This window comes from Protopterus annectens, chromosome 3.part0 (genome assembly GCF_019279795.1).
Source record: "Protopterus annectens isolate FY-2018-M chromosome 3.part0, PAN1.0, whole genome shotgun sequence".
NCBI classification, from domain to species: domain Eukaryota; kingdom Metazoa; phylum Chordata; order Ceratodontiformes; family Protopteridae; genus Protopterus; species Protopterus annectens.
In genome coordinates, this window is record NC_056731.1 from 1,243,932,740 (window position 1) to 1,243,950,804 (window position 18,065).

Genomic DNA, 18,065 nt, shown 5'->3' on the forward strand with positions numbered 1-18,065 from the left:
GTACTCTGGATAAGCCACCTCTTCAAAAGAAAGAATACCAGATCATCCTAATATTTTAATGCCACTATATTCATGGAAGAAGATCAGTATGTAGAAATACCAGTAAGGATAGCTCTTTAACTCAAATTAATTCTACCAGCAAACAGCATATTTATATGTTGCCATTTGTACTATGATTTTTTCCATAGTGTTAATAGTAGTTATTAATCAATATTCTGCAATATATTCTGTATCAATGAGTATCAATCTGTCCTAAATATTTAATGTATTTAACACAAGGAATTTGTCATATAGCCTTACTTTCAGGTGTTAATAAAAAGAGTTTTGCTTCACTAAGATTTATCTTATAATCTGTAATCTCCTTAACATAAGAAACAGGACAACATATTATTAATGGAATGTCAGTATTCTCCTTAATGCAAGAAAAAGGACAACATTTTATTAATGGAATGTCAGTTCAGTATTGGTAATAGCTAATAAAAGATTATCAGCATAAGCAGTTAACTTTATATAGAAATTGTTTATTGTTAGTGGAACAGTTGCTATGCTACTCTCAAGAAATTCTAAGATTGAGTTGATATATAAAAGAAAAAGGGTAAGTGTTAAAGGGCAACCTTGTCTATCTCCATATTTGTGAGCTAAAATATCTGAAGTCAAGAATTAATTAGCACATAATATTTAGTGGGAGTGCATAAATCATTAATTAAGTATAATATAGAGTTGTAGAGATTCAGATTTAATATGTATTGTAAAATAAAATCTTTGTTTATCAAATTAAACACTTTCCAGCATCCAATAAAATAAGAATTGAAAGAAGAATTTCTGCATATAGATTATTTTCATAATATAAAACAGAAGTCTCCAGAATTTAGTTTACAATGTGCATTGCTTTAATAGGTCTAAAGCCAAACTGATTTGCATGTAAAGAACCACTCATTTTATTTAACAGAAATTTATTTATTAATTGTGCAATAATTTTATAGCAAGAATTAAGAAGTGAAATAGCATAACAATTGTCTGGGTCTAAAGGATCTTTTTTGAGATTTGGGCACGAGAAGTAATTTAATGAAAAGTATGGTTCTAAATTCAACAAAGAAGTTAAAGATGTAATTAAATGCCACATTTTTGCTCAGAGGTCCTTCTAAAATTATTTATGAAATTTCATAGGAAAGGAATCAGATCCTGGAGATTTATTATCTGCATATTCTAAGATAATGTCCACTATGTTTTGAAGTGAGGATTTAAATTCAGTGAAATCAGAAAGAATCAATCTGTTCTTATGAAGAAGATATATTATGTTAGTCTTCTCTGTAAGATATGATGTTGAGTAACAAAAATCAAAGTAATGAGTGAAAATGTCCAACGTGTCTAATGAATCTGCTTTAATGACCAATGGAAAGTTAATTAATTCTATGAAATTATCAGCATTAGATATTAAAAATATACATAGTTAAAAATAAACCATGCCATTCAGCTTTATATTATTTGTCTTTTTACATCTCATTAAATCAGATCTACCAAGATCAAAATGTAATCAGTCTCATTCTACTTCGAATATAGGCCTCCGATGGGCATATTTATCATAATGTACATTCATTAAATTGTCTAAAATGTGCTATTTTTAAATTTGCCATATCTTTACTGTTTTCTGATTTTTTTTCTCAAAGGTAAGATGGAAAAGAAAATCAGTCATATATGGTTTATATTCTCCCAATATTGTTAATAGTGAATCTTCTCTGGGAATTGCTTGTGCAAAATTCTTCTATACTTTATTTAATTTCCACAAAATATTTAGGGAAAATTGTCTTATCAATAAAATATTATCTTCTTTAGGATTAATTTAGGAGAGATGCCAAATTCCCTAAAACATGAGAGTGATCAGAGATATCCTTAGGTAGTATACTAATAGTTTAAAAGCAAATACATATATAATCAAATCTAGCAGGACATTTATGTCTAATATTTATATAAAAAGATACTGACAGATATTTGTATTTCCAACAATCACTTAAGTTAAAAGATGTCAAGAAGTTCCTTAAGGCTTTATATTAGTTAAACTTGACTGGGAAGCAAAGTAGATATTAAAATCACATGGCAAAAGTATACTCTGGTAATTGAGGTAGTTTAAAATTTCAGATAAGTTGCTTACAAAAATAACTAAAACTACTAAAAGGAGCTTAAACTGAACCAATTACCAAAATAAGATCTCTGTATTTTACCTAAAGTAAAACTATTACTGTCAATGAGTATATGCTTTGTTTTTGGGAAAAAATGCCACTCCTGTAGCTGTATTATCTGAACAATTAATTAAGCAATAATTAAAGAGTTTATTAGATGACAGAACACAGTGTTTTCTAGCTGATAGATGGATTTGTTTTAAACAGGTTATAACTGCTGAATAAAATGTAATTAACTTTATCAGTTTTATTCTTTTCATGTGGTCATTCAAACAATTTATATTTACTGACAAAACTGTCAAGAAAACAAGCAAACCTCATACAAACAATTATTTACTCATCAAATCAGACAAATTATCAAACTTGATTGACAAACAATGATAAATACCAGCAGACCAAATGTCGAGAGATCCCTCATCAAAAAAGAAGAAAGTGGTCCATTGAAAAAATCTTGAATGGTGCTTCCCTGTCCCTGGAGGTTAACTGTAAAAAAACATTTATTCTTGTTAATTTAATTTGGGCTTCCTTGCATGAAGTGTAAGATAAAGAAAAATGTTTGTTCACTTGTAAAGTTCACTTGTAAAGTTGCAGGAAACTGAAATCTAGATGAGACTCCTTTTAACCTTAACTGTTTGTGTAGATTTGCAAATAACTATTTTTTTCAGTAAGTGAATCCTCAACAATTGTTATGGAGGCCTAACTGTACAAAATATTGCCTTTTGTGCTACCAAAACTATTACATTCTTATCAATTAATAAAAAGATTATAACAACTACTGCCTAGTTAGAAATGGGTTTTGAAGGATCTACATTATTGGCAATAGCAGGTCTGATCAAAGAGATAGCAGACATGTTCTCTTTTGTTGCACACGTGATAAACGAATTCCATATTTGTGGCTGAAATAAAGTGTGTATTAGCTAAATGTTCTGGAATGCCTGCAAATTGCAAATTTAATCTCCTGGCTCATTTCTAACTGCAAACGTCTTTCCTGAGCAGAAGAAACAGCCTATTTAATATTCTTGTTATCAGTAGATAATTTGTCATAGTTTGAGGCAAGATTATATGGTACAGACTCACTTTCAATTTGACTATCTATTAACTTACTCATTTGATCCTTTTGATGTACCAAATGGGTCTACATACTGATCATCCCCTCATTTATTTCTGATAAGAAAGACATTACTGTTTTCAGGGTATTGTGTTTCAGCACAATACCAATAGCCTATAGTGCTATAATATTTTAATGGCAATAAAGTTCCATTTCCACCACTGCTTACAAAATTTCCATTGCTACCACAACAATTAGTTAATTCTACTGTCTTAGCAGATTCAACCTTTTTGAATGATCACAGGAAAAAAGTTCCTGCTGTAAAAGCATCTTGAAGATCTTCTGATGATATAGTAGAGTCTGTTAGTTCATTGGTACTTAAATTTCCACTGAATATATGCAATTTGCAAGTCCATTGCAGTATTTCCTGTCCCAATACCATCTTTCTGATATGATGCTAAAAAAGGTAAAATGATAGAAGTGCTAGATGTATTTAAGGTAGTTACCAAACCTTCCATAGACACTGTAGACACAAGGGATGCTGAAAAATATAAGGATGTTCCCTTGTGCATAACACTTTTCACTGGAAGAAAATTATTTTTTCTAAAGGTATAGCATCTAAAGCCAAAGCCACTGATCTTGAAAGCTGTGTTTTATTAAAGTGCAGTTTAAAACATGTAAATACACCTTTATATTCAATGACATTGATTGGAAAGCTCTAACATGTCTGAATTGCATCATGTTAAACCACAAGGGAAGATTATGAATTGTCAATATAGGACCTTTTTACCCTCCCATCTGAATAAATTAATATTTTTTATCTTTACAGTTGTTATTGTTTTCCATATTTATCATATTTGTCAGGTCATTTCAATATTGTCATATTACTACATCATAGTTTTCATAAGCAGGACTCCTAAACTTTATACAAACCTTAAGATATAATGAATTAATAAAATTTGTTTTGGATTATTTAATAGACAGATTTTACTAATTTCCCTTCTTTTAAATTCCTTTACTCCATTTCCATATCCCTTTCCACTTTCTCATAGCACCCTCTCTTCCACTTCGTCAACTCCTTCTTTCCAGCTACTAATATTCAATGTATTGTATGTTTATTTCCCTCATCTATTTTATTTATTTATTTATTTATTTATTTGCAGTTGGTTTACCAGGATAGTCCATTGGGCCAAAAAGAACCCGTTTTCAATGGAGTCCTGGGGAGAAAAGCTCCAGTACAGACAAAATTAGGTACATACACAAGATTGCTAAATATTTATACAATGGTAGATAAAAGTCCTGGGGAGAAAAGCTCCAGCACACACAAAATTAGGTTCATACACAAGATTGCTAATATTTATACAAAAGTGGTAGATAAAACATTTAAGCTCAAAATTCAAAAGCATTCAGAACAATACAAACAATGAGGATTAATGTGAAGTAAATGAGCTTGGAAGTAATGAGAAATACATAACAGAGGAGATTTTGCAGAAGGAACATAAAAGTACATTATAGAGTGGATACTGAGGGAACACAAGCTTAGTTAGGTAAAAGTTTGGTATCCTAAGCATAATGGAGGTAAGGATGTCATATATTTATGAGGGGTGGGAGCAAGAGCAATCCCATTGGGAACTTAGATATGTGTGAAGATACTTTTTGAACATGTAGTGGTTAGAGGTGGTACGAATGGATGGTGGGAGTGAGTTCCAGAGACGGGAAAGGTTACAGGATAGTAAGTGTTTACCTGGGGGATAAGATGGTTTATGAATTTCCAGTAGGTTTTGATTGTTGGACCATCTCATTCTTTAAGTATAGGTTCATTGGTTCATAGATAAGTACTTGGCTAACTACCTTTGTAGGTCATTTTAAGCCTAGTCAATTTCCCTTAGTGATAATCAAACCCTGTCCCTCTTGCCTGTGAAATAAACACCTTAACCTTTTGCCAACCCCCGAATCTCAGTTTTCAATCACTACATTTTCCTTTCTCCATTTTCAATTCCTCTTTGCACTACTTTGTTGAGCTATTCCATCTCTACCTCCAGTTCTTACACACCATCCATTTCCTTGTCTCAGCTTATTCACCAATGCTTTCACCCCCTCTTATGTGTATATGCTCTCTGCTTCCCATTCTCTATTTTTCTCCTAACTTCCTCCAATGCTAGCTGTGATTTCAATTTTAATTATTCAAGCCATTTCCTACTTGTTGTCTCAACTCCAACAAGTAAAAACAAAAAAAACACACAGCTGAAGTCCACATAAATACTTTATTGAATGAGAACAAAGAACAACAAATGTAAGCACTTTCGTAAGGCACCAATAACCAAACTTCCTCAGACTCAACCCCAAACAGACAGAACTGGCATGAATCTGGAATCTCCCTCTGAGACATTTCACTCCAGATTCTCCTAGCCATTTACCATAGCTGTTTAATTTCTTCACGTGTACACCACTTAAGTATTTGGTCTGCATTTGCCATATCATACCTCAAGCAGCATGATGTCTGAGCCCACCCTTTTTTTGTAAACTTACTGGAGTACATTTCATCTGTGCACTAATCTGACATAAACATCTCACGCTGGACCCACCCTCCTCATGAATCACATCATATCCAATACTTCTCACCCAAAAATGCTCTTCTTCTCACTCCCTAGACTCCTTTTTATCTGTACATTTTTTTCTATTGTATTCTGGGCTGTCTTTCTCCCAAACTATTGTATATTCTCCCTGTCTTACCCTTGTGTGTCTTTTCCATACTCTTGCTATTTTCCCACTTGTCACAGTTCCTTTTGATAATCCCTTTATAATTCCATTTAGTTTTCATCCTCTCTTTCCAAACCTGCATGAATCTTCTCCATGAATTCTCACAAGGTGCCCTCTGTGAAAATAAGAAGTCCTCATTTCCTAGTCCATAATGTTGCACAAGTTCTTCAAATGCAGCCCACCCTCCACCTACCTGTCCCTTTAAGTTCTTTACTACACTAATACTTCTCCTCTGCCACTCTTATGATTTATTTTCTATTTTCTCTGGTTTCTTCTTCTAGAATGAAACTACTCATCTTTCCATGCATATACTTTTTATAGGTTCTGTTCCCTGCCCTGCCTGTCCCTTATTCAATATTTTGGTCCACACCTGTATATTTCACTTTATATCCCTCTTGCCATTAAATCCATTCTTCTCCTTTCAGTTCTTACCCCCTGAATAACAGAGATAGATTTGTTGCTGCTGTATACCATTTGACATCCCATGTTCACTGTCCTCCTAACTTTTTATCCACTTGCAATCTATCCATTCCTATTTGTTCTTTTTTTCTCTCTCTCCATATAAACCTATTACTCATGTGCTGAAACTCCTTTATCAAATTTTCTTATGATTTTAATTGAATATGTCTCCCCATGCAAATTACATGTGGTAAAATCATACATCTCACCAGATTGATCCTCTCCCCCGTATCAGATTTTCCCACCCACTTATTCTACATTGTAACTATCCTCCCCCACAGTACCTGCCATGTTTGCCTCCTGAACTGTTATATTTCTTGGAAAATTGTCAAGCCCAAGTACTTTCCTGTATGTGTTTTTTTTTTTTAGTTCTACTTCTCCACCTTCCTTATTCTGTTATCTTTTCTAGATGATAGTCTAATCATATGATATCTAATCATGCTTCACACTTGAATACTCATGAAAATTTGCTAAATCTGTTCAAACATAACAATGACCATTGGATGGGAAACATAAATTCATTCCTGACCTAACGCCCATGTCTCTTATAGACAGAGGCTGAGAATAAGCATTCCTAACTAACATACCCCCGCATAACTTTTTAGCAATCTCTTAACTAATGTACCCCTCCTAAATGACATAATCCTCCTAACAAACATCCCCCTCCAATTAAGATGCACATGTTACAATGGGATGCAATTGGGTTGGATTGGGTGGCTAGGCTTATAAAGGCCCTGGTAACCTTTAGCCTAATATATACCTAAGAGCTTTTTATCATTTCATTATGCTAAGGTATGAACATGGTATAGCATCAACACAGAGGACATCATAATCAATATATCCTGAGGAGATTCAACATCTCGGTTTCTTTGAGAATTTGTGTTATGTGTTGCCAACCTATCCTGAAGATATTCATCATCTTGGTTCCTTTGGGAATTTGTGTTATGTGTCTCTAACCTCCTTCACAGACATTTAAACCCTGTTTGTTATACATACACTTCCATTAGGTGAGGAGGACTCTCACTGGGACCTTCACATCATCAATATTCTAACATAGTACTCATCTCATATTAAATCAAGTCAATGTCCTTATTTTTCACCAGAGAACATTATCAGGTTACTGCTTCTAATGTGAAAAGTGGATATTGGAAGTTGCAACCAAAGCTCTGGGAGCCATCAACCTTGTGGCTGCCTTTCATGTCCTAACAGTGTTCAAACAGCTAGCTAATGCAATGAGGACTGGAAGTTTCACATCTCCCCATTTACCTTGTGATGATTTACAAAGATGCTGGCCTCCACCAAAAGTTGCAGAAGTACCAGGTTCTCCAAACTCCACCCACCTCCTATTTTGGGAGAGCTGGCTATTGGCTGCTTCATTGTATCTTCCCACTGGCCAGCCATACAAATGTCCCAAGTCCATTCTTGAACATAGGCTGCCAGTGGCAAAAAATATGGTATTCCTTTTGAGATGTTGTGCTTTCTTTTGCTTGCTTGCTCCTATTCAGGTTATCAGACTTTGCCTTTGTGATGAAGATATTATATGATCCCAGATAATTATCATTAGTGACATGTATATGACATGATGTTGCTAGTCTGAGGCCTCACTTACTGAGTAAGTGCTTTATTTCTCATTTTTCTAGTCCTTAATATGAATATCTGATATTTCTTCTATTTTCTTCACATCATGTAAACTATCAATAGTATCAGTGGGTGTCACAGTAATTTCTTAGGAAATTCCTGTAGCACGCATCACTTATTATACATTTTAAGAGCTCTCTGATTTGAAATTGCAGGATTTTGAGTTATAAAACATAAACTGCAATTCAGACAGTAAAAGAGAATTTTAAAAGTCTGTTTTGCAGTATGAAAGCATTTTGCATAGGGGCAAAGCCCCTAATGTGAGTGGCTATACCACCCCCACTGCTGGTTACACATACTAAGATAGCTTCAATTTGAAAATTAATACAGAATTTTGAAACTCTCTCTTCCACTAATTAAGCAACTTCATGGTTGGTGCTGTGCTCTTCACCTCTGCTACATAGGTATGCTAACTTTGACATCTCTATATCTCAGAGCAGGGGAAATGCCCGAAGGCACTACAACTGTGGATTTAACATTTGCATGCCCACATTCATTCCTGTAGTTCTGCTATTCCAAACACCATAATTACAATTCTCAGAACTGCAGTAGCCACCTGCCTTGTCACAAGTAAAAATTCATCTGTTAAACCACTGCTGCAGCAATACAGGAATGCGTTATTAAGATGGGACTGAGACTTGTTTGAAGATGCATTTTTATTCATCTTTTGGTTTGCTTATTTGTTTGTTTTTCACTATTTTAAACACCCTCTTTTCTGGGGTCCCCCTAAGCTCAGTGTCTGGTTAAATGTGACGTGCTTAGAGTTACACAGAGGAAATGGCGACTGATGGAATCAGCCACAGGACTTTGACTACAGGATGAAACTTGTTTCCCAATTATCACCCAAATCTTCTGTGCTAGACTATCACCACATTACAAAAATAATTTAAAACTGCAATTTATTTGAAATGGAGTCGAAGCAGGATTGGCTGTTTGCCCATTTCTAAGCTACATGTGGTACCATTTTGACCTTGTGTAAGTAAAGCAGCATTCAATTCTCAACAAATTTGCAGATGGAAGATATGACACACAGAGAACTTATGTGTGTCATTTATTTCCACAAAAATAACAAAATATTGATTAGCTGCACAGTCTAGGATGCATGCAATAGCTTTCAATAAAGGTGCCTCTCCACCAGAAAATCCGCATTATGAAGACATGCATGCATGCATCTATGTACGCATGCATGCACTTCATTTCAATTATTATCTATCAAGTAATCCTGGACCTAGGGGGTCCTCTCAAGCAGCCTGGGGATGTGTGTCTTGCTTTGAGGCAATGCATCTTGTCAGAATATTTAGCTTCTGATATATTGTTTTCTTGAAGTTAATCTGTTATCTTTATTTTCTTTCCTTTTTTTCTAATGAAAACATGTTCTACATGATTATATTTTATTTTGAATTGTAAGTATTCATCATGGAGACTGACTTATTTATATTACTTTTTTGTTATGTCTCTACAATATTTTGATAAAGGAAATAAAACTTACAAATTAGAAAATCCTTTGTACTATTGCAACACATTAGCTCACATTCAAAAAATATAAGTAGAATCTAGATGCCATGGATTTGCTGCCAAGGCATTGGAGCTGTCATAACACGCAGCACTTAACATCATTGTTGTTATAGCAATTGTTATTTTATATTCTATGCTCATTTGATACAGGCTAACATATCTTCGAGTCTTAACTGTGTTAGTACTATTAACAATTTCTAGGAGACAATCTCTGTGAAGTATTAGAAGTAAGCTGCCTTGTATTAGGCAAGTGGAATATCTCTGCTCAAAGTAATAACCTGAGAATAAATGCAGAAAATAGATCTATATCTGTAAGGAAGGGTAAACTTATGTATGATGTTACCTTTTGATACATTTCATGTGTTTATCTGTAGAAAAGGAATTTGCTCACATTGCATTTATTATAATAAAGGCCTAACTGTTTTGATGCTTGAATGCAGTATATCATATTGAACTTTTAAAGGTGCTACTTTTTTAATAAATTGATGTTCTCTGCCACCACTTTTGATAGCATTTGCTTCTTATGGAGTGTTTACATACTGTCCCACCATTTGTATTGAGACATAGATTTTTCAAAGTAAATTTGATGAGGTCAATCTTCCTTTACACTGTTCATTCAAGGTGGTCATTTGGTTCTTAATAGGGCACTAAAGCCCATATTTTACACATAATGAACTCCGACAGTATGTAGAACTATCTCTTTTAGTTTGTTTCCACAGAGAAAGAAACACAAGTAAACTAAAAACAATTGCGCACTTTGTTTCAAGCATGGACAATGTGCGTTTTTTTATTAAACATGCTCAAATAACAGCTGTTTCTTTTTAATTGCCAAAGCAGTGTTTTGTATTATACACATTTTGGTTTATAGGTAATTTTGACTTCATATAAAGTCTGAATAATCACCTCATAAAGGTTGAGTCACAACAACCAACTGGTCCCACTTTTAACACTGCTGCATTGTGAAAATACCAGAGCTCCTTTTTTGAGTGAGTAATCATTATCACCATGGAAACTGCCTTAGGTCAATTGTTCATTGTCAGATTTGTTACTGTTTTAAGCACAATGTCAGATCAGTACAGAGTTATATTTTAAAATCACTGATTTATGCATCATGCTATACAATATCTCTTAGGGTTTTGACAATGCTGTTTTATGCATATAAAAACAACTTTACATGGAATGTCTTACTTTGAACTGTCCTACTTTTAACTATTTGAGCATGTTTCTTTCTTACTTTGCAGATCCTGTTTTCTTTAATCACCACTAGCAGAAGCAAAATGAAAAATGGGCGTGTACTCAAGCACAGATCTTCCAGCATTCTAGACCTTAAATTAGAGTAATGCGTATAAACATTGTATGAAGAGCTTTTTCAAGTAAGTTGTAGTTATGTTCAAAATTACCTACAATTACCAGCAACCATTCCAAAGCTAGAATTAACGTCTTAGGCATTTGTCCAGATGGATCGGCTGTCAGATGTGCAGTCGGATATGTCTGAACACCCACCATTTCAGCAGCCATGGCCAAAAGGCACACATTGCATGGGGCAGAACAAATATTACAGAAATTGGCAAGCCCTACAGTACTTACTGTGCATAAGTATGCACTAGAATCATATTTTTGGAATATATAAGCACGGGTATGGCTTATACTTCTTTATCCTTGAACACTTCCATATGAAAGTCCATGGACCAAGGAACTCAGAAATATGATATATTTCACAAGGTACCTAATATAGTAGCCCATAAACTTAACCATCACAGTGCTCTTTGCATGATGTATGTCTTGATAATGCAAGCCAAAGTCTTGTGTTCCATAAGGTTCTTTTGATATCACATGTTTCGTTGGTATAAAGGTTCATAGGTGCCAGTCCTAAGTCAGGACTGGAGTTTTCCTTTAACATTAGGATCTGTCTCTAAAACATAGTAATAGAAAAATGCTGATATAAAAAAGCCATTTTATGAGACATAAGATCCCTTATATGTATTACTTTGTTGATAGTGTCCTAATTCTACATACTAAAGAAAAGTAACAAGACACTGTTAAAAACAAAGTTCAAAGAGTTCTCCAAAGCTGCATGCTTAACTTGGTGCAAAAAGTGTTAACCACTTTTAAGTCAGTCTCTTCATCATGAAGACAAGAATGTAAAAACAGGTTACATAAAAAACTGCTGTATTACTGTGAGAATTTTTTTCTGTTTCTACCTACTTCTTTTTTTTTTTATTTCTAACTTATTTTTTTTTAGTGTGGGCTGGCACATCTGCATTTAGTTGTCTGTACTTAAGACTGTTTTTTTAATAGCGACATAGTTTTTATAGTTTTTTTTGTGTTTGTTTCATATACAGCTAAGTAATTGGTAGAATTAGTACAGGCTATGTACAGGGATCCAGTGACTCAAGTACGAACAGTGTTTGGCCTCACTGAGGGGTTCCCAGTGGGAGTGGGTGTACACCAGAGTTCAGCTCTGAGCCCACTGCTGTTCATACTGGTAATGGACTACATCAGCAAACAGGTTGGAGGGGTCAGAGCAACAAAGCTGCTGTATGCACACGATGTGGCAGTACAGGTAGACTCTGATCTAGAACTTCAGCAAAGGATAGGAGAATGGAATGCAAATCTGAAGGCACATGGGATGAAACTAAGCACAAATAAGACAGTGGTAATGGCAGCAGATTGGGAAAATCAGAAGAAGCTGAGAATAGAGATAGATGGGAAGATAGTGGAACAGGTAAACAGCTTCAAGTATCTGGGAGGGGTGGTTGAGGAGAAGGGTAGTCTGAATGAAGAGGTCAAAGCTAGAATCAGAGGGGCTGCAGCCAACTGGCATAGAGTATCAGGTGTAGTATATGACAGAGGAATGCCAAAGAAGCTGAAAAGTAAGGTGTACAAGACAGTGGTGCGACCAGTACTACTGTATGGTACAGAAACCTGGGCAGTAAAGGCAGAACAGTTGAAGAAGCTAGAGGTGATGGAAATGAAGTGCCTGAGAAAGGTGGTAGGATGCACACTGCAGGACAGGCGAAGAAATGATGACATAAGAGCAGAAGCCAAAGTAGCTCCAATTGCAGAAAAGGTCAAAGAAAACAGATTACGATGGTATGGGCACATGTGTAGAAAAGCAGAAGACAATCTGGTGAGGGAGATTTGGGACAGACAGGAAGAAGGTAAGAGGAAGCGAGGGTGTCCAGCAAAGAGGTGGATGGATTGTGTGAAAGAAGATCTGCGACAGTCAGGCATGAATGTTGAAGAAAGCAGGAGAGTGGCACTGAATCAAGAGAGTTGGCGACAGTTAATACGATACCCTGACCCCATGTAAATGGGAAAAAGGGGATGATGATGATGATGATGACTTGCTATAACTGAAAGAGGATTCTGTCTTGTTCACCATACTAGGAATACACTAAATGCTTAATGCAATACCGTTATACACAATAACCATGTTATACAAGATAATATGTTAATTTCTGAAGTTCTGGATATAATTTTCATTTGTAATTTATAGCAATCAGTATGTATTAATGAGGTATGCATTTATTTATTAGATGTTAACTGTATAAGTGGTACAGTCACTATATCTTTTCCATTCAGAAAAAAAAAAACATGGAGACACCAAGATAACATGCTTCAGAGAGAGAGAGAGATCAAAGGTCACTCCTGATATTGGGACTCTGGAGCTGTGAGGCAATAACATTACTTGAGGGCCACTCAGTAGCCAGTTTTTTCTTTCTGCAGCTTGGAATGCTGGATTTATATAATGCTTTAGATGCATTCTGCTCATAAGAAGTAGCTCTTGTGTTTTCAGTATTCTCAAACTGTAGGCATTGCTTAGGTGTTATTATAGTAGGTATAAATCAACATTTGACAGTAAGTTCAGTTATATAATTTAAGTGCTTTAAAGCCACTCAAGGTGAATACTTTCCCTGCCTAAAATTCTTTGTGGATATCTGAAAAGATTTCAATATTCAGTTGAATGTCTGAAAACATTGTTTACTCGTACATCCTTAAGAAATATGTACTCATGCTGTTACCCAATCAAGGCAACATGCATCTTAACAGCTGAATCAGAAATGCCAATAAATACATCTGTTACACAACATGTAACAGAACAAAATATGTAACAGGACTTGTTGGAGGGACAGATTCATGTCCCAGAGACTCCACCTGCCCTGGAATAAGGTCCCCATATATGTGAGGTAGAGCTTCTCATTAGCGCTCTTCAAGAAGAATCTTGATGAGTGGATGGGGAACAGGAAATTCACCCCGGGAATCACTTCTGTGGCCCTGCTCGACAGAGGCGCAGGTAACTAAATCACATGGGAGACACAAACCGAAATGTTTGGCTAGGCTTAATTATGCCCTAGGGCCAATAGCCTAGTACCTACCTATGAACATACTTCAAAAGATGGTGTGAGGCTCTAATGAGAATATGACATTTATGAGTGAAGACAGTTTTGAGATTAAAATATTAATACTCATAGTATGCAAATTGTGAATACATCAACGTAGCACTTGTTAGATACAGCAGAGATTTTTCCTCTTTTGTAACATCCCTGCAAGGGGAAGAACAGCAGTTAGAGTCTCAAACACTCCATATTTGGAGCATATATGCTACTTCCATCTGTTGCAAGCACATTTACTTGGACTGACCTTTCAAGCATGAAAAATAAAACAACAGGAGTTTTCCATATGAACCTCTCTCTTGCTTAATCATTTATATCAATGGCAATGATAAGTTTAAAAAGAGATAATTTGGTAAGCATTGTTCAAGCCTTGATTACATGCTTGATAAGCTCCAACATTCATGGGACAGTTAAAAGGAAGAAGATCTGGGAGCATTTAACTTGCTGAGGAGCAACCGTTGCATGATCTGTAGAACACAGAGGTGTGAAAATCACATGCAAGGAGACAGTACACGGCTCATACATATGCTGAAACAGTGAGAAGGCAGCACATCCTTTTTGTTTACCACAGACTGGCTAGCTGAACACTACATTATCACTTTGACGTTCAGTGTTAACTATTTCTGAAAATGTTACAGAGCACAGCATTATAGACTGCCTGGGAAATCCACACTTTTAAAAATGTTTTCATTGATTCCTTATAGCTGCTATTGCTAGACAAACAGTGTAAACAGTTATGTTTTGAAGAGCTTTTTGAAAATGTTACAGAGCACAGCATTATAGACTGCCTGGGAAATCTTCACTTTTAAAGAGTATTTCATTGATTCCTTATAGCTGCTATTGCTAGACAAACAGTGGAAAAGGTTATGTTTTGAAGATCATATTAGCCAGACGTACCCAAAGCTAAATTTTCAAGCAAGGGTATATCCTGTGCAGTCCAATCACATGAGGAGAGCACAACAGAATAAGAACATCAGACACAGAAAGCCACATTCTGTCAACCAGTCACGGAGCTACATAATTCATAGCTGTCAGTCTGAAGGACATTGCGACTGAGAGTCTGATTCAAATGAAAACATGGACTTGATATGAAACTTTTCCCTTTCAAATTAGACATCAATTATTACGTTTATCCAGTGTCTCCAGTAATGAAGGTCTGAATTCCTTCTAAGCTAATATTATTATTGTCTCTGTCTTTTTTTTTTTCAAGGTGAGAGCAGCAGGCTTGAAATAAGTAAGCATATATTTTTGTTTCTTAGTATCATTTTGTAAGCAAGACAGACCTCTCAACCAATTGGGGACAAATTTCAACAGAATCAGGGACAAGTCCAGGAAAAATCAGGGACAATCAGGGACACTTTTAAAATATTAGTGTTATTAACTTGAAACATTGACAGAATCAGAGCATATGTATTAATACACATTTTCTGAAGTAAAAGAAGTTTATAACTCTTAATTATTGTCATTATTCATTAAGTGTAATTCATCACCTTTCCTCCAAAAGTCACTAGTTTTAGGAGGGATTAAGAGGGTCAGAGTTAAAATTTGAGTCAAAATCAGGGACAGTTGAGAGGTATGAAGCAAGATGTTGCACCATTCAGTTCTCAGCTAGAGTGTCTTCTGTGTGGAAACATGCATGAATGGGCATACCTTCGTTAAAGGTTGTGTGTCAGGACCAGCAAACTCGGCACGTTAAAAATCTACTGCCAATCATAAGTGGACCGGAGTTCCGCTGTGGCTACCCCTAACCGGGAAAAGCCGAAAGACACAAACAAATTATCATTTGTAAGAGTGCTGACATTTGTAATCATCAAAGAGCTAAGGCTATTTTTTTTCTTAGACATTTCATGTTTTGTGCCTTATGATATGCAGATGTTTTGCTCTATTTAAAGCCAGTGTATGGGAGTTGTTGTGTGTGGTTCCATACTTTTTGTAATCTTTATTGCACACAAATTTGTCATGAGTTTACTTATATTTCTTCATACGTATAAGTTGAAAATTTTAATTTTTTTTAATGCAGCTCACTGTAGCAAAGATACCTGCATAATATTTGGGCAAGCTTGTATATTTTGCATATCTGTTGTACTGCATTTGCCATGCACAAGATATTATAATGCCTTGTACTGCAGAAAAGTAATCAAAAAGAAGAAAAGATGAACATTCATTAATTAGTAAGCTGAATGATGAAAGCAAGTGGTATATATTGTTCATATCTGGTGCAAAACATATTTTAACAAAAATATACTAATAATAATAATAATAATAATACCTTTAGGCTGCAAACGTGGTTTGATCTTGTACTGAAAATGACATTACTCCTAGTGTTGGATTATGGCAAATAAATTGGTATATCATACATTTTAAGTACGTGCAATTAAAAAGTTTTTAGGTAATGATAGACACTAAACATAAATTTAAATCAAGCAGAGTTTATTGACTATAACTCCTGGACTTTATATATAAAGTATCCACATATTAGAAAAATTTGATAGTTCACAAATGAAATGAATGAACATTTAGCTGTTCAGGTGATCAGGAGTTAAAAATCTTTTCCTTCAGAAATGTAAATGCAATAATTATATGGAACTTTCTGATAAATACAGGCATTTGTTAAACAAGGGCATTTTATACACCATGTGCAAAATCTCTAGAAAGTAAAACATTTTTGTTTTAATTGGAACAGAAAATGTCAGCTATCACATTAATGTGTTGAAAATGTTCATTTTAAGTTTGAAATGTATAAAAAAATTGTGAGATTCTATCCACAAAATTAAAAATAAGTGTAATAATTATTGATGTTAGCAGAATATTTCCCATCTCTGTCAAGTGATTATCTTATCACCCTTTGCTGTGTACTAAACATATAAAAAACATGTTTTGCATGTAACATAAAGATATACAGCAGCAGTGGAAAAAGTAAGTTTTTTACCTCACAACACAAATGACTGAATTATACTTTCATTACCTTTGGCTAAGAAAAAAAGTGTTTTACTTGATGTAATCATCTGGTTCCTTCAAGGTGATCATAACTGTAAATATTTTTTCTCCAATATGTGTCAGTCCAGAAATTAATTACATTGATTAAAATTACATACTGTACTTACACAGTGGCAACATTGGCAAAAATGTTTTTGGGGTAAATGACAGATGCTGAATGTGTTCTGCAGGAGAGAGGGCCACATGGCCCTACACCATTTGGGATTGTCAAGAGTTAAATTGCTACAAGGAACAAATATTAAACCTGATGGGCAGGTTATTTCAAAGACAGGTAAAGATGGACAGAAAATGTTCATATTAGGGTACAGTGAACAACCACCAGAAGTTATAAAAAAATAATGGGGGTGTTGATGATACTGGGGAAAATGTATTGCAAGAAGGTAGAAAACACAGAATCTTCTAAGGATAGAAGAATGTCACCACTTCATTACATGGCTTGTAAAAGTGGAAAAGGAAATATGTGAAAAAGAGAGGAATAGATGGTATAAGGCAAAATGCAGTCCATGGGAGTGGAAAGAAGAAGTGGAGGAATATATTAGAGATGAAGAGGGGGAGATGGTAAGAAGGGGCAAAGCAAGGGAGAGAAAGATGAGAACTGTAGATCAGTGTGTATGTATACCTTTAAGAAGCTTACACATGTGTATAAATACTGAGCATGTGTGCACCAGACTGCCATTTTGTAGAGAGCTGTTGAGATGTAAGCATGCATGTATGTAATGGTCTGTCAATTAATCAGTTTGTTTATATTTTATGTTGCTGCTATTCATCCTGATGTGTTTTTATATAATAAAGCATATAAACAAAGTACCCCACCTGTTCATCTTGAATCAAAACATAGGACAAGCGACATGATGTCAGAATGGGATCCAGAATCAAGACCAAGAAGCACTCAGTTAATATTGGAGGACTATAGAGGAATGGATCATCCCTACTGCAAGTACAACTTGCAAACAGGCCAGAAAATAATTCCAGGTATTAAAACTTGCTTAAATGATTTCTTACTCAAAGAATATAAAACAAAGCATTCAGAATGCTCAAAACAAATTTCTAGTTAAACAAAATGTCCGAAACTGT